This window comes from Lepus europaeus, chromosome 3 (assembly GCF_033115175.1).
Source record: "Lepus europaeus isolate LE1 chromosome 3, mLepTim1.pri, whole genome shotgun sequence".
Lineage (NCBI taxonomy): Eukaryota > Metazoa > Chordata > Mammalia > Lagomorpha > Leporidae > Lepus > Lepus europaeus.
The window spans coordinates 9,985,060-10,006,315 of record NC_084829.1 but is presented as its reverse complement, the minus strand read 5'-3'; positions in this window follow the sequence as shown (position 1 = coordinate 10,006,315).

Genomic DNA, 21,256 nt, shown 5'->3' with positions numbered 1-21,256 from the left:
ACTGAGTCGCTCTCCCAAAGTCAGACAGCCAGTGAGGGCCAGGCCAGAAGTTGACTCTTAGCCTCCTTATTTTTTTTTCTTAAAAAATTTACATTTTTAATGTATTTGAGAGGGAGAGAGACAGAGACAGCTCCTATTTGTTGATTCACTCCCCAAAGCCAGGGTTGGGCTGGCTAAAAATAGGAGCTCAAAGCTCAGTCTAGGTCTCCCATGTGGGTGGCAGGATCCAACCTCTCGGACCAGCACCTGCTGCCTCTTAGGGTGTGCACCCACAGAAAGCTGGAATTGGGAGTGGAGGTAGGACTCAAGTCCAGGCCCTTGCCATATGAGAGCAGCGTCTTAACTGCTAACCCAATTCTCATCTCAGACTTTTATAAAGACTTCTTGAAGGCAGAGTGTGCGTTCTGTGCGCTGCACTGGCTGCACTCTGCTATCGTGTTAGAATTGGGAGAAAAGGACACAAGTGAGAGTCTTGAACCAGCACTGGTTTGAGACCCGGCTGCTCCACTTCTGACCCAGCTCTCTGCTGTGGCCTGGGAAAGCAGTGGAAGATGGCCCAAGTCCCTGGGCCCCTGCACCCGCATGGGAGACCTGGAGGAGGTTCCTGGCTCCTGGCTTTGGATCTGTGCAGCTCCAGCTATTGCAGCTATCTGTGGAGTGAACCAGCGGATAGAAGACCTCTCTCTGCCTCTGCCTCTTTGTTAACTCTGCCATTCAAATAAATAAATAAATCTTAAAAAAAGAAAAGTATGAACAAAAGCTGGTGTTGTGGTGCAGTGGATTAAGCTGCTGGTTGTGCCACCAGCATCCCATGCTGGAGTGCCATTTCGAGTCCCAGCTACCCTACTTCTGATCCAGCTTCCTGCTAATGCACCTAAGAAAGCAATGAAAGGTTAAGTGCTTCAGTCCCTGCCACTCACATCGGGGCCCTGATGGTGTTCCTGGCTTCTGGCTTTGGCCTGGCCCAGTCCTGACTCTTGTGGTCATTTGTGAATTAGTGGATGAAAGATCTCGCACTCTCTCTTTGTCCTTCTGCCATTCAAATAAATAAAATAAATCTTTTTTTTTAAAGAATATAAGCAGAGGCAACCATGGAATAACTTTATAAAAAGTTTCCATAACTCAAGTTCTGGTTAGTGCTGTTAAATATTACCTGGCATCAGTAGGTGGTGCTGAGACCAGAAAGCACACAGCTGTACATTACTATTACTTTGTGCGGGACGTGTCAGTTCTGTATTAATTTGAATGGTATTAAAACTGGTGCTAATGGTAGGCTCACCAGGCACAAGAAGCTTTATTAGCACAAACTATGCTATTGTGAGATTATTGTTTACCTGCAATGCAATCATCCTATCAATTTGCCAGAATTTTGTCTCCTCTGCTATTGTTTTTTCCTTTGCCTATCAATTAACAGCCTAGCACCTGAGCAGCAAACAACAGCATGTGTTTGAGATAACTGAGGCGGAGAAAGTCTCTTTGTTTCTGATTGGCAGTTGTGTTTTGGACTTTAAAAAGTGTTAGAAATAGCACGGATGACAGGTTGCTCCCAGACTTTTAGGATGATAGAGTACAGAGGTTGATTTTGGAGAACAGCTGCTTTTAAGTCTTGACAGGAGGGGCCTGATACTTCAGCATGTGAAACAGTCCAGGCTGTTCTGAACAGAGGACCAGGTTCTAGGCTCCTTTCTCACCATCTGGTAGGATCAGACTGGGTGGGTAAGCTTCAGAGGTTTGTCTCCCAAACAAGCTTCTTATAAAATATATAGTCTGTGTGTATATTAGAGTATTTTGAAAAGTTCATGGAAGATGAAATCTAAAGATATTTTGCTTCACTCCCCACATGGCCACAATGGCTGGGGCTGGGCCAGGCAGAAGCCAGGAGTCCAGCACTCTGTCTGGGTCTCCCATGTGGGGCAGGCAGGGGATGAAGTACTTGGGCCATTTTCCACTGCCTTCTCAGGCACATTAGGGAGCTGGACCAAAACTGGAGCAGCCTGATCCTCAGCCAGTGCTCTGATGTGGGATGCTGGTGTTGGAAATGATGGCTTAACCTGCTGCACCACAACACAGCTCCTCAGTGCAATTTTTTTTTTTAAATCAAAGCATATTTTTTTTTACGTGTATTTTCCCATGAGCTTTTTGAGGACCCCCCCCCCCCCCCCGCCTTATAGAGTAAAGAGCACTAAAGAGAATGCAGCTGCCAAGAGGCAGTGCAGAAGGGAAGAAGGTTCCAACTGGTGTAGGAGAGAAGGTTAAGATCTGTTTTGTAAGACTGATTTCAATGTAGCCCTATTTTCTTTTTTTATAGAAAGCTTTTATTTAATAATTATAAATTTCATAGGTACAATTTCTAGATTATAGCAGTTCTTCACCCCCCATACCCACCCTCCCACCTCCTACTCCCTCTCCATCCCATTCTTCACTAAGATTCATTTTTTAATTATCTTTATATAATAGTATAGACCAACTCTATACTAAGTAAAGATTTCAACAGTTTGCACACACAGAGACACACAACATATAAATACTGTTTGAAGACTAGTTTTACCATTAATTCTCATAGTACAGTTCATTAAGGACAGAGGTCCTACATGGGGAGCAAGTGCACAGTGACTCCTGTTATTGATTTAACAATTGACACTCTTATTTATGAGTGATCACCAGAGGCTCTTGTCATGAGCTGCCAAGGCTATGGAAGCCTCTTGAGTCCACAGACTCTGACCTAATTTAGACAAGGCCATTATCAAAGTAGAAGTTTTCTCCTCCCTTCAGAGAAAGGCACCTCCTTCTTTGACTATAGCCCTATTTTCAAGGACAGAAAAGTTTAATTTCTCCATCAAATTAATTTTTTTTTTTTTAATTTGAGATACACCAAGAGAGAAAGAGTGAGAGACAAAAAGAGAGTGGCCATGCCCTGGTTCACTCCCCTAAATGTCTGAAATGGCCAGGACCAGGTTGGTCTGAAGCCAGAAGGTGAGAACACAATCGAGGTCTGCCACACGGAAGCTAGGAATCCAATTCCTGAGCCATCGCTGTTGCTTCCCAGGGGCTGCGTTGGTGGGAAGCCCGAGTTGGGAGCCAGAGGCAGGAATCAAACTCAGGCACTCCAATGGGGAACATGGGTTTCCTGAACACTGGGCTACATGCCTACTCTGAGGATGGAAAAGGTCAGTAGTCAAACTTTGGCTTGCTAAGAACTTGAATGCATTTTACCAACTTCACATGAAAGCAAACACAAGGAAGCTTAGAAATGGAAATACAGAAATCCAGGAATATGGTCTGAGGGCACCCAAAAGGAGAAAAGGCCAAGTTTCAGTTGACATTGTTGCGCTGAGTGTTTTAAGACACTTATCTTGTGGTCGATTCTCTTGTTCAGATGTGTAGTGAGTTGAAGACAAACATTCAGTATCTTCTAGAAGAATGTAAAGTTTTTAACGTTTTAAACTCAAGAGAGTCATGGCTAAAGTGGTAAATCTTAATGTTTTGAGATCTGTGGTGGGTCAGATTGGAAAGAACTTGAGAGACTGATAGTCTTGATTCTGGCATTTATGGAATTAGTTGATAACTACTTAATCATTGAATATTGTTTTGGTAGTGGTATTTGGTAGTGGTATTTGGTAGTGGTATTTAGTAGTTTTTAATTCCATGACAAAGAATATGAGAGTACTTCAGAAAGTTCATGGAAAACAGAATTAGAAGATAGGTTTAGTTTGGTGTAAAACATTGAGATCCATGTATTGTTTTTTTTCATGATGTGTTTTTTTATGAGCTTTCTGAAGAATAACAGAACATATAGATCTATTTCTATCATTTCCTTCTTGTAAAATTCTACCTGCCTGCCCGTTTGTGCACACATGTGTTGTCTCCTCTCACTGCTCTCTGCAGAATGGCTTGTTGTCCATTTCTCAGTAGCAGTTGCTAGTCTCTTGTCTCCAACAAGTCAGGAAGGGTCTCAACTCCAACGGAAGGGTTTAGAGATGAAGTCAGGTAGGGTATTTGGTTGCTTGCTGGTATTTCACTAGGAAAGTATTTCACTGGATGGTGCTATCATAGATAAATATGGAGCATAGTCTTTTTTTTTAAGATGGAAAAGCAAAGTTTTCATTGACCTGGATGAAGTCCAGGCTCCTGGCTTAGGCCTGGCCCAATGCTGGTTGTTGAAGCCATCTTGGGAATGAACCAGCAGATGCAAGAGCTCTCTTTCTACTTCTCTCTCTAACCCTGACTTTCAAAGTAAATAAATAAAGCTTAAAAAAACCAAGAAAAATGGAGATATAACTATATATCTCAAAGTTAATAGACTATTTTTTCACATCTATCAGATTTACATATGTATTGCACACACACATGTATGTATGTAAACTTGACAGAATTACATTCAGAATCTTGGCAATTCTTTTTTTTTTTATTTCAAATGCAGAAAGGTAGACATTGTCTACATTGCCTAAATGACTGATCACACTTACCAGACCTGAAAATCAAGTCATTCCAACTTCATGGAGCTAGGTGCTAAGAATTGCAATTTTAGAATCTCGGTTTCTTTCTAATGAAACAAAGATCTTCTTTAGTTAAGGAACACACATGGTTAGAGGAGAACTCTCTTTCTTGGGTTGAACAAACTCTAGAAGAATGAAGCAGGAAAATGCTTTACAATGCTATCAGAGTCAAATACCAATGTTTGTTTCTAAAGACCTAAAAACCCTCTGATAATTACTGCAACTTCGCCGTAGCCATCTGGGATATCAGTTCCTGAAACAGTGAAAATCCACAGCAGAGAAGCTACAGTCCAGAAAATAAAAGAAAATATTTAAATATGTAGGCAGAAATTCAACCTACTATTTTTTTTTTAACTGCAATCAGCTTTAGATAGTGGCATCTAACCCATGAATTGTACAGTTAGAGGCTGAAATAAAAGATTTTTTTTAAAAGTTTGATTTATTTTTGAAAATACACAGTTCCATACACCTTGAAGAATGAAAAAGGTATATTATCCTGCTAGTCAATTTATAATTGGTAGTAGCTCTATTATTTTTTTTATAAATTTTTTAAGATTTATTTATTCGTTTGAAAGGCAGAGTTACAGAGAGGCAGAGGTAGAGAGAGAGGTGTCTTCCATTCATTGGTTCACTCCCCAGATGGCTGCAATGGCCGGAGCTGCGCTGATCAGAAGCCAGGAGCCAGGAGCTTCCTCTGGGTCTCTCCACGCAGGTGCAGGGGCCCAAGGACTTGGGTCATCTTCCACTGCTTTCCCATGCCATAGCAGAGAGTGGGATCGGAAGTGGAGCAGCCAGAATTTGAACTGGCACCCATATGGGAATGCTGGCACTGCAGGTGGCGGCATTACTTGAGTAGCTCTATTCTTTGAGTCCACTTATTAAAATGCTTCTTTGCTTCAATGAGGAAATTCTATGTTACTTTTTCCTTTAAAAGAAATTTCTGAAAGTGGGTCTACATGCTCTTTCTTCTATGTGAACATTTCTCTTTCCTCAGTTAAGAAAACGAAGAAGCAGGGCAGCCGGGACTTGAACCAGTGCTCATCAGAGATGCCAGCGTCTCAGGCCGAGGCTAACCTGCTGTACCACAATGCTGGCCCCCAAGTTAGAGGCTTTTTATTTTGTTTTCTTTCCTAGCTGCCCTGGCTAGAAGTTCCAGTCCAATGTTGAATAAAATTGTTGGCAGGAGGGTTTTGCATAATCCTTTTTATATATTATTGGCTTTTGTTTGCTGGTGTTTTGTAGGACATTTTGAATGTATAGTCATAAAAATTATCAGTCTGTAAAAAAAAAAAAGACAGTGGGTGGCATTGAATTGTATAAATGTTTTTGAAAAATAAGTTTGAAAATTTAAAAACAGACCTAGGCAACCTACTAAATCATGTTTTAAAAATTCAGAAACAGGCAGACACACACACACACACACACATGCACCCACACACACACCCACAACATAAACTGATACTTTTCACTGTTCGATGTTTTATATTCTCACCACCCAAGCATGCACATGGGGAGCTTGCTTCATCGAGCCTCTTCTTATTAGATCCTCCTTCTTCCCAGAGTTACTTAACTCCATTGTGTGTCTGATGGAAAACACCAGGGACCAAGCGCCTCCTTCCGTGGGGAGTGGGAGTGGAAGAGGTGGGTGGAAGGAGAGGCCGTGATTTCTTCATGCATTGTCCTTTCTGTATCCTCACAGCACCTGTTCCTCTGTTGCCACGTTTACTGCCAGGACTCTTGTACTGAGTTACTTGTATGTTCATTTCTTCATCTTGGAGGGTTCTGTTGAAACGAACGGAAATAAATAACCCTGGCTGGATCCTCTCAGTTTATCACGTTTTCTGCAGACCACACCCGTGCTCTGAGTCAGTTGCCTGTGCTCTCCTGTCTTTCTGGAAGAAATGCATTCAGTCTCGGCCCCTCCTACAACTCGACAACCATCCTACCCTTAGAGCTTCCTGGTAGAGTGGGCACTGAGGTTAGTGGTTCAGATGCCCATGGCTCACCCTGGAGCGCCTGGATTTGATTCCTGGCTCCACTGCTGGCCCCGGCTCCCTGCCTATGCAGACCCTGGGAGGCAGTGGTGACAATGCAAGTAATCGGGTCCCTGCTTCCCACGCAGGATACCTGGACTATATTCCCAGCCCCTGGCTACCATGTTGGCCCAGTCCTCGTCACTCTGGGCCTATGGGGAGAAGAAGCAGAAAACAGGAGCTCTCCTGTATCTCTGCCTCTCAGAGAAACAAAATGCAATAATAGCCTAGTGGAGAATTCTTGGGTGCACTGATCTTGGGATCTGAGAGTGAAAGTGACAAGCCCTTGGGGGAGAGACTTCTGTTGTGGTTCTGAACAAATAGGCCTCAGGAGCAGATCATATCCCTTTTCATGTACACAGCCTGGCAAGGGCTCCGTCCCTGTAGGCATCCCAATCTCACTTGGATTTCTCAAACCTAATTTAGATCAGGGTGTGAGTAGATGAGAGCGCTTGAATGAAGCAGCCCCTGGGGCTTCGAGAAACTCTCTTGCTAGGATGCCACCTCGTTGCTCCCTGGTTTCTTGAACCAAGCCTGCCTTTCAATGGGAGTTGGTGTGGAATGGAGCAGAGCCCGAGCACCAGTGCTGAGCTCCTGTGTAACCTCGTTGTCGAATGGCTCTGTGCCTCAGTGTCCTCATCTGATATACGCGTGCAATAACGGTATCAGTCTCACAGGGCTATACAGAGTACTAGCTGAGTTTATTCATGTAAAACATTTGAAATAGTGGCCGATGTCTACAAGTATGTGGCTTCCATCTAGTGGCACTTATTACTATATGGATTATTTTTCTTCAAAGTTTTTTTTTCCTTTTAATTCTAAGATATTAATGAAATTCTGTAAAAGTCTCAGGGTCCCATGTTTCTCAGGATCATAACCAGTCATGGGGTCAGAATGACAAGTCCTGGGGGACTGATGGCTTAAGGACATTTGAGTCCTGTCAAAATGAATGTGGTTTTACCTTCCTCATCCCCAGGAGGGACTGTTCAGCTTTGCTTTGTCGTAGGGAAGTGATTTTAGGAGAAAAAGTTGAAATGCTGTGGCAGCAGCACAGGAGGTAAAGTATCTCAAACTGCTGGCTTTCAATCCTAAAAGGGTAAGACTAGTTATTTATGTCATATCCCTCCCCTCACTGAGTCCTTTAAATAGGAAAAAGTCCAAAGGTACGTCTATTTATAAAGGTGCATACATGTATGTGTTCACACACCACGTATGCACCTCAACACAGGAAAGACAACAAGGCATGTGAAAGCAACATTGCCAGGACTGGTGAGCCACCTGTCAGGGACTTGCTTGATACGGGAGAACACCACTTTGCTATTTTGATTATTCACAACACATTTTGCTGCTGTGGTTATTTACAAATTCAGAAGGAAACTCCTTATGGAGGACTCCAGGTGCTTCACGGAGCAGCCTGACTTCCTGCTGCTGGCCTGCAGGGAGCACAGCCAGGGTACCCTGCTCACGTCCACAGAGCACAGGCAAGATCTGGATAAGGACGGGGCAGCTTATTTATTTATTTGGAAGATAGGGTGACAGATAAATATGGAGATACGTATATGGTTTCGGTCTCTCCCTCTCTCTCTCTCTCTCTCTCTCTCTCTCACACACACACACACACACACAATCTCTGTTCACTGCACCACTCTCCAAGCAAGGAGCCAGGAACTCCAGCCAAGTCTCCCACGTGGATGGCAGGGACCCAAGTTCTTGAGCCATCTTCCACTGCCTTCCCAGGCATATCAGCTAGAAGCTGGATCAGAAGCGGAGCAGCAGCACTTGAACTGGCACTAAGATACGGGGACTCGCATCTTAAGCAGTGGCCTAACCTGCCAGCCTCCCTGTAGTCTTTTTGATCCTTTCTTCATCATGAAACACACAGCGCCTGCGCCTCTGCCATCTGTGAATTAAAGCTGGGGGCTGAAATTGTCAGTAAGCGATAAGCAATTGACTCATGGTAACACTCAGCTCTTGGTCTCTTAATGGCTATTATTGTTGAAGGAGGGGCTCATTACTTCCTAGGTGTGGTTTCCCCCAACCTGGGCCAGATCAGTTTATCAGAGACCAAATAAGCACATGTGATATAATTAAGGATGTTCGAAGAGCAAAGCAACCTCTTCCCATTTAAAAGAAAAATACTCACTTTTCTTTGGCAGCCACACCTTCTAATTACTTGCAAATGTTTAAGACTCATTATCTTCAAAGTTTGGAGAAAGACAGAACAAGAGGAGGGAAAGCACTGATAGTAGCAACTCTGAGGATCAAAGGCCCTGGTTAACCGGCCTGGGCAATTCTTCTCCCGGCAACACCAGAGCCCCACCACAGAGAGGATGAGCCGACAGCCGTTAGGCAATCCAGGTGACCTGGGAGCAGGAGGCTGTGTTCAGTCCCGTAGCCTGGGATCCACCAGTTCACCCACTGCCTTTGAAGCCTGTGTTGAGCAAGAGATAGTGGGTTACGTGGGGGGGCGGGGGGTAGGGGGAGGGAGGAAAGGGTTGAGTTTTCCCGGACTGAAGTGGTTAAACACTGCCACCTTTCTGCCCCTGGGCTGTCCCTGGGCCAGCTCAGCTCTGTGAAGTGAGAGCTACCGTTAGCCCTCAGTGAGTGTGTAGCTGGTCCTTGATACAGACTAGGAAGCCTGTTCAGAAATTTTACTCCCACTGCTGGCAAGACACCCAGGGCTCCCCCCAGTCCCTTCTCTGTCTAAGCAGGCTCCCTCCACTCTGCGAGGGCTATGTGCTCCCTCGTTCCTCCCCTTGCGGGGTGCTCAAACAAGGAGAGACAGAGCAAGGCTTTCAAGGGGCGAATGTCTGGACAAGCATCAGGAGAAACCCTGTAAGGTGATCTCAGGGAACTTGACTCGTTATCTGCATATGACATCAGAATTTCGGTTTTCAAATGAGGTTGACGTGATGTAGAGAGCAAGCTGTCAAGTCTCAGAGGCGCAGGCAGGTCCTTCCCACTCCTTCCTGTTGTTCCTGCAACTTGGAAGGTAGGTTCTTGAGAAGGGGGGCTTTCGACAGTCCTGGGGAGGTGCGAGGGGCCTTCAAATGGTTCATGGACAATGTGTGCTGTGAAAAAAACGAGGCATAGCCATCAAGTTTTGCACTAATAGACTTTTACTTTTTTTTATGTTTTAAAGATTTTATCTATTTACTTGAAAGGCAGAGTTACAGAGAGAGTGAGAGGCAGGGAGGAGAGTGAGTGAGAGAGAAAGAGATATAGAGAAAGGGAGGGAGGGGGAGAGAGAGAGAGAGAGAGAGAGAGAGAGAAACACTAACATAATTTATTTTTAATTCCATTTCCGTGAAACTTTTGAAGGACTGTCATAAATTCGAATGTGCAAACATTCCTGTCTTGTATCCCTAAATACTACCTTAAGGGTGTTTTTACCCTTTTTTTTTTAAAAGATTTATTTGAAAGGCAGAGTGACGGGGATGGGTTGAGACAGATATTCCATCTACTGGTTCACTCCCCAAATATCCGCAATGGCTGTGTCTGCACTAGGCTGAAGGCAGAAGCCAGGAACTCCATCCAGATCTCTCACATGGGTGGCAGGGTCCTAAGTACTTGGTCCATCATCCACTGCCTCCCGGCATGCACGTTAGCAGGGAGCTGGATTGGAAGTGGAGAGGGACTTAGTCTCCAGCTCCTACATGGGATGTGGGCATCCCAAGCAATGGTTTAACCTGTTGTGCCACAACACCCACACCAAGGTGTGTCTTTAAATCTTCTTAAAGGACTTTGGCCTTGGGACAAGGGTACTACAGATGTTTCTCTGACCATCTTGGTCCATTCAGCTGTGGAAATGTGTCTTCAGGTTTCAGGAATACATTAAAGGGACCTAAAAGAAGGAAAGCCTGCCTTTGGCCTGGAGTGAATTCCCAGCTACAGGGTTTATTTATTTCTCTTTATTCCTTCTCTCTCTCTTCCCTCCTTCTAACACTGCCAAAATCATGCATCACTTGCCTCCTGTCATTTTTTTAAAGAAATATTTTCTTGGTTTTACACATACATTTTGGTGATTATCCTTCCCACTCTATAGCTTTAGGGAGAATACTAATGGGAGGACATGGACAAATTTGAATTAGCTTAGAGAACAATCTCCAAGTAGCTTCCTTGTTACAGGACTTTCCTGTTCGGGATAGGCCCCAGAAGCTTCCATTTTGCCGCTTGGATCTGAGAGTCAGCCTCAGCAAAGCTGTTTCCAGGGGATGCTCGAACAACCAAACAGTGCCTCTCTTCCTTTGAGCTTTTATGCTACTTTAAACTTTTTAAAAGGGACTGGATTCTTAAACTTCTTCTCTCTTAAAGTTGAAAAACATTTTTAGTATCTGTTAACTGTTTATGTTGTGTTCAGCACTTAACCAATGCTATAAATGTTGTGCTATATGAGAACCATATGATAGGACTCCCTCCTGGAGGCTGCCTTTCTGAAGAGCAAGGTACACTCAGCTGTGTGCGTGTGTGTGTGTGTGTTTACCCATGAGCACATGCACATACATACACACAGGCACATGGGGACTTCAGAAAGTTTGTAGAAAAAAGTATGTGTTTATTTTGGTGCAAAAACAATTTTGCAATACATTTTTTAAAAAAAGATTTATTTATTTCCTTGAAAGTTAGAGTTACACAGAGAGAGAAGGAGAGGCAGAAAGAGAGGTCTTCCATCTGCTGGTTTGTTTCCCAGTTGGCCGCAATAGCTGGAGCTATGCTGATCCGAAGCTAGGGGCCAGGAGCTTCTTCCAGGTCTTCTTCCAGGTGCAGGGGCCCAAGCACTTGGGCCATCTTCTACTGCTTTCCCAGGCCATAGCAGAGAGCTGTATCAGAAGTGGAGCAGCTGGGACTCAAACTGATACCCATATGGGATGCCGGCACTGCAGTCAGTGGCTTTACCCACTACACCACAGCACTGGCCCCAATACATACATTTTTAATAGTATACATTTTCCAAATATTATGAGAAGGATCTTTGTGCACCAAAACATTTTTTATACCAAGATACACTCATACTTTTAAAAATTTTTATTTGCTTATTTGTTGGAGAAGGAGAGAGAGAGAGAGAGAGAAAGAGAGAGAGAGAGAGAGATATTGATTGATTTCCCATCTACCATTCATTCCCCAAATGTCTGCAATAGAGGGCGCTGGGCCAGGCTGAAGCCAGGAGCCAGAAGCTCAGTTGGGGTTTCCCACATGAGTAGCAGGGACCCAACTGTGTGTAATATTGACCCATTACTGAGGCCTCTCAGGGTCTGCATTAGTGGAAGCAAATTGGGAGTGGAGGTGGGGCTTGAACCCAGGTATTCCGACACGAGACAGGGGTGTCCCAACCAGCATCCTAACTATTAGACCTAACACCCATCCCACTGTGAACTTTTTGAAGTACTCTCAAGTGTCATGTGTGTGTGTATAATGTAGATATGTGAGTATATGTATATACATTTATACATACATAATGTAGATGTATACATCTCAAGAACATATATATGTATACACTTTTTTTTACAATTGAGAAAACTTAATAAATCATTGTCAATCTTTATAATGTTTCAAGCTGGTTCTAGTTTTTTATAACATCCATTTTTTCAAGAACTTTTTTAAAAAATATTTATTTATTTATTTGAAAGTAAGAGTTACACAGAGAGAGAAGGAAGGGCCGGTGCCGTGGTGCAGTAGGTTAATCCTCTGCCTGTGGTGCTGGCATCCCATATGGGTGCTGGTTAGAGTCCTGGCTGTTCCACTTCCAATCCAGCTCTCTGCTATTGCCTGGGAAAGCAGTAGAAGATGGCCCAGGTCTGTGGGCCCCTGCACCCTCATGGGAGTCCTGGAAGAAGCTCCTGGCTCTTAGCTTCAGATCAGCACAACTCTGGCCATTGTGGCCAATTGGGGAGTGAACCATTTTATGGAAGACTTCTCTCTCTCTCTCTCTCTCTGCTTCTCCTTCTCTCTCTCTCTCTCTCTCTCTCTCTCTCTCTCTCTCTCTTTTAAAAGATTTTATTTATTTATTTGAGAGGTAGAGTTACAGACAGAGGGAGAGACAAAGAGAAAGGCAATGGCTTTACTAGCCATACCTCAGTTCTGGCCCTGTTTTAATTTCTATAATTATGTGATTGTCATGATTTTCTACCCACAAAAGTACCATGAGAAATGCTTATGAAAGAAAAATTTAAAAACTCCTGGTTTCCTAAATATCCAACAAGGAACACATCAAAGATATTTTCTTATAAATGTGTGGGGCTCACTGAGCTTCCCTCTAAAATAAAAATCTGAATTATCTTTTTCTCAATGCATATTTATGTAATTTCATTTATTGAAGTGATATTCATGCATCAAATATGTAGTTAGGAAACCAACCCATAGTGAGTATTCAAGAGTTATTGACATAGAATGAAATCTACTATTATCTGAACTCAAAACTCTCGAGAATTTATTGAGTGTGGAAGAGTATATATTTTTTGGCTATAGATAAAGTGGCAAAATGGAAAACTTTAAAGAAAAAATCTCTACCTCTAATCACTATTCCTTTCTGGTAGCTCTCTCTGGAGAAACATATTTAATGACCTCTCTTTACCAATCAGATCATTATCATAATAGGTTCATGTCCTAAAGACATCACATTAAAGTAGAAGCAGTAGCTGAGCTCACAGATTTCATGGAATATGAATTTAGACATTTCTCTGCCTCACACAGGAAGTTTTAAAATAAAACAGAAGATCAAAGCATGAAGAAAAAATGGTGCTTTAGTCATTCAGATCAAACTTCCCGTTCTTGTCTCATTTGTCTTTCTTCCATAGTCTCTCTCACACACACTCTTACTTTTTTCAATTGTGTAATATCTACAGAGGGAAATGAATTTCTTATTCACAATGTCTTTAATATGTTGCAGTATGTTGGCTGACAAGTGATTTGACCCAATGGGGAAGAATTACAGCTCTGTCTAAGGAGGTTCACACCCACTGGGGCACAGTGACAGGGTGCATAGTGCTTGCCTTGCCTGAACATAACGGGAATGCAGAATAGAAACGCTTAGTGGCCTTGCAACCCGGGAACAGGGGACACAAAAACCGCAGGAGCAAACGAACTTTTCTCTTCACCACCTGCACTACTTCTGTGTAAAACGTGTTAAGGCATGAACTGGAATTCGTCCCGTATCTGACGACATTTCTCGGGCAAATTTGACTGCCTGACAGCTGACACCTACCAGTCACAAGAGGAAATGTGTTCGAAGGTGGAGAGAAGAATCATGCTCTGAAAGGCCAGTTGCCATCTTCATTTCACACCAGTGAGCCACGCTGGTTCCTAGCTGCCCCTCGCTGTGACTAATAGGCCAATGTGGGCTTCATTTTGCTGAATCAGCCTACTGCAGCGGTGGGGTTTTGCCACTGAGAAGCCAGAGTCTGCACCTGAAGGAACTGGTTTGTTCCTTCATGGAACTAAACCAATGGTTGCTTTCAACAGATTAGAGGAATTGGAAATAGGTATTAGATTACTGAGAAAATATACTCACACACTTGTATGTAAGTACACACACACACACACACACACACTTGATGATTTTGGTTTCAGGATTGGCCCAGACCTCAAACAAACATGAACAAACAAACAGAAATGCAGTCTTAATCTAGGAATTTGGCCAAGAAGACTTTTCTTTTTTTCTTCGAAAAGACTTTTCATCCAACTTGAGTTTTATCATCAAAGTCACTTCCCAAGAGAAGTACTTAGCGTTTAGACAAGTAAAATATTTCCAACTTTTAAGACTTTTTTATGATCAGGTTCAGTGAAATTGCCATATCTCTGGGTACAATCAGGTTTGTAGATGAAGTCAGCATGATCCACAAAAGCAAATTGACCCAACATGCAGGAGGGCACACAGGCCAACAATCCAAGTTTCCCAAGACCCTTGATTCATACGTAACGACACGTCTTTGCAAATGGAAAGAGAATCGAGAGAGTCTCATTTTGTTGACCCAAATATCTTCCTTTGCTTGGACACATCATGAAATGATAACATCCACAGGCAGAGGAAAGTTAGTGAGGCATAAACACAATGAAAATCACAGGGAAAATTCAGGACGCTCAGGCACAACCCAACCCCAAGAAATGTTTCAGTTATGTAACTGCCTGGTAGTACACTCCATTTACAGCTGTCTTCTTCAAATTCGTGACACTTTGCACTCTGTCAATAACGAATTCTCATAAGCTTTAACTGATTCTTCTAAGTTTCTATTCCCCCTCAGAAAGAAAAACTTGAAAGAATATGATTTTGTCATAGCCAAAAATTTTTTTAAAAAGTCAGTGTGAGATGGATGCCACCTCTGAATTAGTGGAGTTAAAAGATACATACCTGGGAGCCAGCGCCTTGGTGTAACGGGTTAAGCCACTGCCTGCAGTGCTGGCATCCCACATGGGCTCTGGTTCAATCCTGGATGCTCTGCTTCTGATGCAGCTCCCTGCTAATGCATCTGGGAAAGCAACAGAAGATGGCAGTGCTTGGGCCCCTGCACCCCTTGGGAGGCCCAATGAAGCTCCTGGCTCCTGGGTTTGCCGTGGACCAGCTCTGGCCATTGTGGCCATTTGGGGAGTGAATCAGCAGATGGAAGATCTCCTTCTGTCTCTGCCTTTCAAATAAGTAATTGTGTGTGTGTGTGTGTGTATCTGCATATGTATGGCTCTTACTATGGACTGAATTGTTTCCCTCCATCCCTAAATTGTTATGTGGAAGCTCTGGCCACCAGTTTGACTGTATTTGGAATAAGGAGATAACTAAGATTAAATGGGTCATGAAGATAGAGCCCTAATCCCAAAGGACTTTTATAAGAATAGAGAGAGGGGCCGGCATTGTGGTGTAACAGCTTAAACTCCTGCCTGAGATGGTGCCAGTATCCCATGTCAGTGCTGGTTTGTGTCCAACTTCCTGCTAATGTACCTGGGAGGGCAGTGGATGCCGGTCAAATACTTGGGCCTCTGCCACCAATGTTGGAGACCTAGATGGAGTTCCAGGCTCCTGGCTTTGGCCTGGCCCAGACCTGGCTGTTGCAGCCATTTGGGGAGTAAACCAACAAGTGAAAGATCTTTTCCTTCTCTCTGCCTTTCAAATAAATAAGTAGAGTAAAACAAAACAAAAAGAACAGGGAGAATCACCAGACTCTCTTTCTGCATCTGGATAAACAGTGAGAAGCTGGCAGTCTGAAAGCCATGAAAGAGAAGCCTAAACAGGGACTGAACTGGTCAGCACCTTGATCTTGGACTTCCAGCCTTCAGAACTATGAGAAACAAATTTTTGTTATTGATGCCCTTCACCTGGTAGTTTTTTCTTATAGAAGCTAAAGCAAATGAAGACAGTTCATTTTACTTCTCAGTAGGCCGGCAAATGGCTCACCTAGTATCTTCATTCATAATTTCCCCACATTTAAAGGACAACTGAGGCGCACAACTGTTACCTAGCCCTGGAGGTTCTTTCAGAGAGCCCAGGATTTGGGGGATTCTGAAGGCATCCTCTGGAGGTGGGGGAGGGCAGGCAGCCCTGTCCACACCTGCGTGTTTTACAATGTTCCTGCCCAGATCACCCCTGCTGCTGAGGCCTGTGGGCAGCAAGACATTTAAGAAGCACTGACTCCTGCCCTGCGGTGTTGGTCGTAGGATCTTTGCAATGGAAAAGGAAGATTTTAAAAATCACCCCTGCTCTGAGTCCAGTGAAGGCCCTCAGCAGTACCAGGTCCTCTCCCAAGCGCCATTTCTCTGCTGTCTTCAACAGGGCATCCAGCATGATGCAATTGTTCCTTGATGCCCCAGCATTGTCCTCATGTAGATCGATTTTTATAGTTTTCGGTGATGCCTCGAAAGAGAGAGAGACTTGTAAGGCTGTTTCCATGTTGAATGGAACCAGACAGCTTTTTGTTGTGGTAGTTTTTGCTTTCATCCACACAGGCAATAGGTTTGGAAATTTTTAAGCACTTTCTTTGTCTTAATTAGATGGCATTATGATACTCATTATAATAGATAATAGTTGACGTTAATCAAAACAACCAAGTTTCTAATTGAATTGATAAACCAATCAGTCCCCTTAGGCGTTTTATAGCATAGTATGTAGAATGAGAATAATTAGATGTATTTGTACAATATGGTGAAAATTAAAAGAAAAAAGATATGATTTGTAACTGTAATTTAAAATGTTGGGATTTTTTTCCTATTATCATTACCATCAGTGATTCTCTGGGGAAATTGCTAGTAAAATTTACTTGGACTTTTGTAAAATGAGGAGTCTAAGCCAAAAATTAAACAAATACATATCTATTTTTTGAAAGAAGAATATGCACATTTGCTTATTTACTTAAACTGGGTTGTCAAAAGATGCTGTGTGATAAGGACTTTGGCCTGCAAGAAAGATCCACATCTCTCTCAGATGCCCTGATGCTAATTTACTTGATCCCTTTCTATGTGGTTTTTAGTATTGTGGTGGCAATGGAAAATTCTGAGTGAGTTTTGCCATGGAAGGAGGGTATAGGCAAGGAGAGGGTCTGTCAGCCTTGGTGAATTGAGGAAACTGGGCTGGTCTACAGCAGGCTTAGCAATGACATTGGACTTAGCTGTGTTTCAAATACCTCTCTCAGTGGACAAGAAGGGTCTGCAATCCAGTGGTTCCCAGCCAAAACCCCTAGCAGGGCTCATCAAAGCAGAGATCCTTGGGGTCTGATCCAAGGACTTCTGCAGGTCTTGGGTAGGGCTGAGAATCTGCACTGCTCACAAGTGCGCAGGTGCTTCTACCCCTGTTCTAGGGGCCATTCTTGGAGAACTTCCACTCTGGCTATAGTTTGATGAGGAGTAAACCTGGGTCTTTTGTATTTTCCTAGTTCATGTAAGTTCTTGGAATTATCAATTCTTTTGATTAGCTCAAGAGGCCTGTTTGCCAAAATAGCTTCTAAAATATCAGATGAAATATCTGTAGAACTTAAAATGACATAAATAATCTTGAAATTTTAACACTTACTAATCTCCTCTGCCTAAATGTCTGTTTTTCTCTCTGTGTGCATGTGGATTGAGTAAGTCAGATGCCTTTCCACCAGTTTCTTTCCTTGTAAATCATTTGATGTAAAAATGGGCTGGGATGACCCTCCACTGACCCCAGTCCTAGCATGGTCAATGATTGAAGACTGGTCAAGAGAATAAAGAATTTATTTTTAAATAATAGGAGATCTAAAGGTGAGATCTAAATTTTTGATGCTGAGTCTCATTTTCTGTATGTATTCTGGAAAAATCTTAGAAAAAAATTACACTTACTATTGTAGCTAAAAATCAAGGGTTTTATTTTGCAGTTTTTGGATCTGTAGAAGGTCCACAGGGGGCAAATTTATTTTTTTAACTTTCTGAAATAATACATAAAGCATTATAACTGTGTGAGGTGCACATTTTCCAGAGAATGGATCCATTATCTCCAAGAGATTCCCATGGTATTCAGATAATCTTTTCTTTAATTTTAGAAGTATACAAAAATACTCTTCATTTGCTCAGACTGCTAACCTTAATATCACCACTGTATTTACTGAAGCTATTGTTTTAGAATATCTACCTGCACATAACACTCAGTTGTGTATCAATAATAAATCAAAGAACAGTAGTTACTACCTTACTTTTCAAAGTCAATCTGGAAAAAGAAAACAACAGACTAATGAATGACAACATGAAAAAAAAGGGCCCAGTTCAGAAGCCATGGAAATACCTAAGACATTTACATGGGAGACAATGGCATCACTGTATTTTTCTCCATGGGTGAAAGCGTCAGGGGTGTTACATGCTCAGACAGAATTTTGTGGACTAGAAATCAATACCCCACTTCCAGTTAGCCAAGAACGGCCTCTTGGAGGCTGTGGGATTTCTCTTTTTACTCCTCCCACCCTTTTCATGACCAAGTTCTCAGTTTATTTTGAAGATGGCTCAGAGGGTGGTTCTTTAATGTAACAGCCCAATGTTTGTGCTTTATGCAGTGTCCTCTTTGATTTAAAGGTTTTGAATGAACAGTTGATTGGCAATGAGGTAGAATGAACAGTTGATTGGATTTACATTACAGAGAAGAAAGCACACCTTCATGTGGAAACAGACTGGGAATTGTGTGTTCTGTGTTCTGCCAGGATCTTGCCGTTGTCACATTGTCATCTGCAGGATAGAACTCAACATCAAGGGACGTGGGGAGGTTGCTTATGACTCAGGATTCTCAAGGATGTCACCGGAAGGGAGAAGCACACAAAGCAATGTCCTGATGAGTAGCACATTCACTGCGAGAGGCAGCACGGTTCACTGGAGGGTGAGCCATCCAGGCCTCGGAAACCTTGCAAAATTCCGATTGAGTCAGTCCTGTTGTTCAGCAAAGCAGTCCGGCTGCAAAGTCTGTGTAGTCACCATACACTAATTTAGTATTCTTTACAAAGTCTCAGCACGATGTGCTACAACTCTTAAGCTTTCCAGGGCGGTTATCTTGTGACTTAAAAGTAAAAACCAAGCACTGGGCTGTGCTCTCCCTTGTCGTCTAACAGCACAGTTAGTTCACCACCAGTTAGAGGTCGTGACTCACCTTACCTCTTCACTCACATGCTTTATGAGACAAAACCCGATTTACCCAATCCGAGCTCCAACTTTCTTAAAGGTCAGTTGGGGGTTACAATGGAATTTTAAAATAAGAATTCAATAATAGACATGAAGCATCTGGCCTAGTATCAACACTAAAAACGTTGGTTCTTTGGTCATTCTCTGAGATTTCAAAGATGGCATTCAAATAAAACTCCACTATATTTTAATCTGGATCACACTATGATCTTAGAGGGGAATATCCAGTTATTTAAATTCAAATATTGGTTCTAATTTTGAGAAACCATCTACCTTTCAATATACTATGAATGTATTCTAATTATTCTAATGAGAGTTGCATTATAAAGGAGATTTTTAAAAATTTATTCTTTCTACAAGTGTTGCAAATTCAATACATTAAAAAAATAAACAGGAAATAGGTGTTATTGTTTAGTGTTTTGTGGGCTGGGATGGTATTCCTAATTTGAAATCATTGGAGTGGGATGTTATTCTCTAGATTGGAGAGTAGCCTGCAGGGGATATTTGTACACTCTGATGTTTGGGAGAATATGTTATTTACCACCTGTAAGTTGCCTATCTTGTTATTTTTGTTGAGAGTAAAGCTATAGTCTTTACCTCCATTAGGTAGTGTAGTTTGGTTAATGGATGGGTAACAGGAAAGAGTGTAAGGGGAAGCCGATGTTAATGTGAACTCCTGCCGTTTTTATTATAGTGGCGCCCGCAATGGTTAAGGTTGAGCACCTGTTTCCATTATGAACTCCTATTTCAGGGGTTTATAACTGAGCTGTAAAAATTTGCTCTAGGCTAAAACTCCGCTTACCCAGTCTTAGCCTGGGAGAATCTTTCCCCTTATAATTTTTTTTTCTTGAAAAGAAGAAATCAATTTAGCCATTTAAAATAATCAGAAAGCATAGAAATTTTTAAAAGTGTATACTATTTATCATGTTCATCACAGATGTTGGAATTGATGATGATAATAACATTTCTACATATCTAACAAGAAAAGTCTCTGGGTCACGTCTTTGAAATGTACATACCAAATGTCCAGTGCAGACCGATGTAGCAATCTGTCAAGAGCAGTAATTGCATAGACCGTAAAATGAGTCATTATGTATTAAAAATACACCAATATTCTGCTTATTTTAATTATATTAATTTATTTGTTAATCAGAGATGGCTTTAGAAATTGAGGTGACTTTCTCAAACTCTAGACATCATTTTGCATGTCAGCAGAGCAGTACATTGACACGTTAAGCTGAAAAAAGCTTATGGAAGACACTCATGGCATTTTTATTCAGGTGTTTAGAGGCCTTTGACAGATATAAGAGGGGTTACTTTAGCTTGCCATTGAAGGCTATATGTACCTGAGAGCAATAGGAGTCTATCTAAGCATGATAGAAAAATGACAGGAATTGACATCACAATATGCTTTCACATACGTTTTGTTATTACTCGGGAATGGTGAGGCCAACAGTTGAGGCAATGACCACCATAACAAAAGCAGTCTGTTACTCACAGACCCCCAGAGAAAGAGGCATACTTCCATGGGGCACAATGGGACCACAGGGGGAGGAACCAGGGTTGGTCAGGAGGCGGGGTGAGAGGGTAGAACCATGCACAAGAACCTTACAATGATTTCTGTGGGAGGACACCGATGAAGCAAAGTGAACAGGCTTAGGATTGGCTAATTTGAATAATTCCAGGGGGCTTTAAGGGGTAGAGCAGTCCCTCCCATACAAGGCCTTCAGAATTCAGAAATGAGACAAGAGTAACACTTAGTACTTGGGTACAGCTTCAGACCTGGCCATTCTCACGTGCTTCAACAAACACTGGGCAAGAATTATTAGTTAAGTATCAGTTTCCACCTCAGTGAAAAATAGACAGTGACCCTGCCTTTAACTCCTCTTAATTGGAATCCAGACTTCTCTTCCTTTTCACTGTGTGTCCCAGGGTAAGTTACTAGCCCTGTCTGTGCTTCAGTTTTCTCTTATTTTTCATGGGGAGAATAAATTGGTATTATGTCATGGGGTTGCTGTATTAATGGAAATAATTGATGTAAAGCAATTGACACAAGCTGGCACATTGCAAATGTTAATTAAACGGTAGCTATTCTAGAAGTGTAATTTTCCTATAAGCTCAACTCTCCAT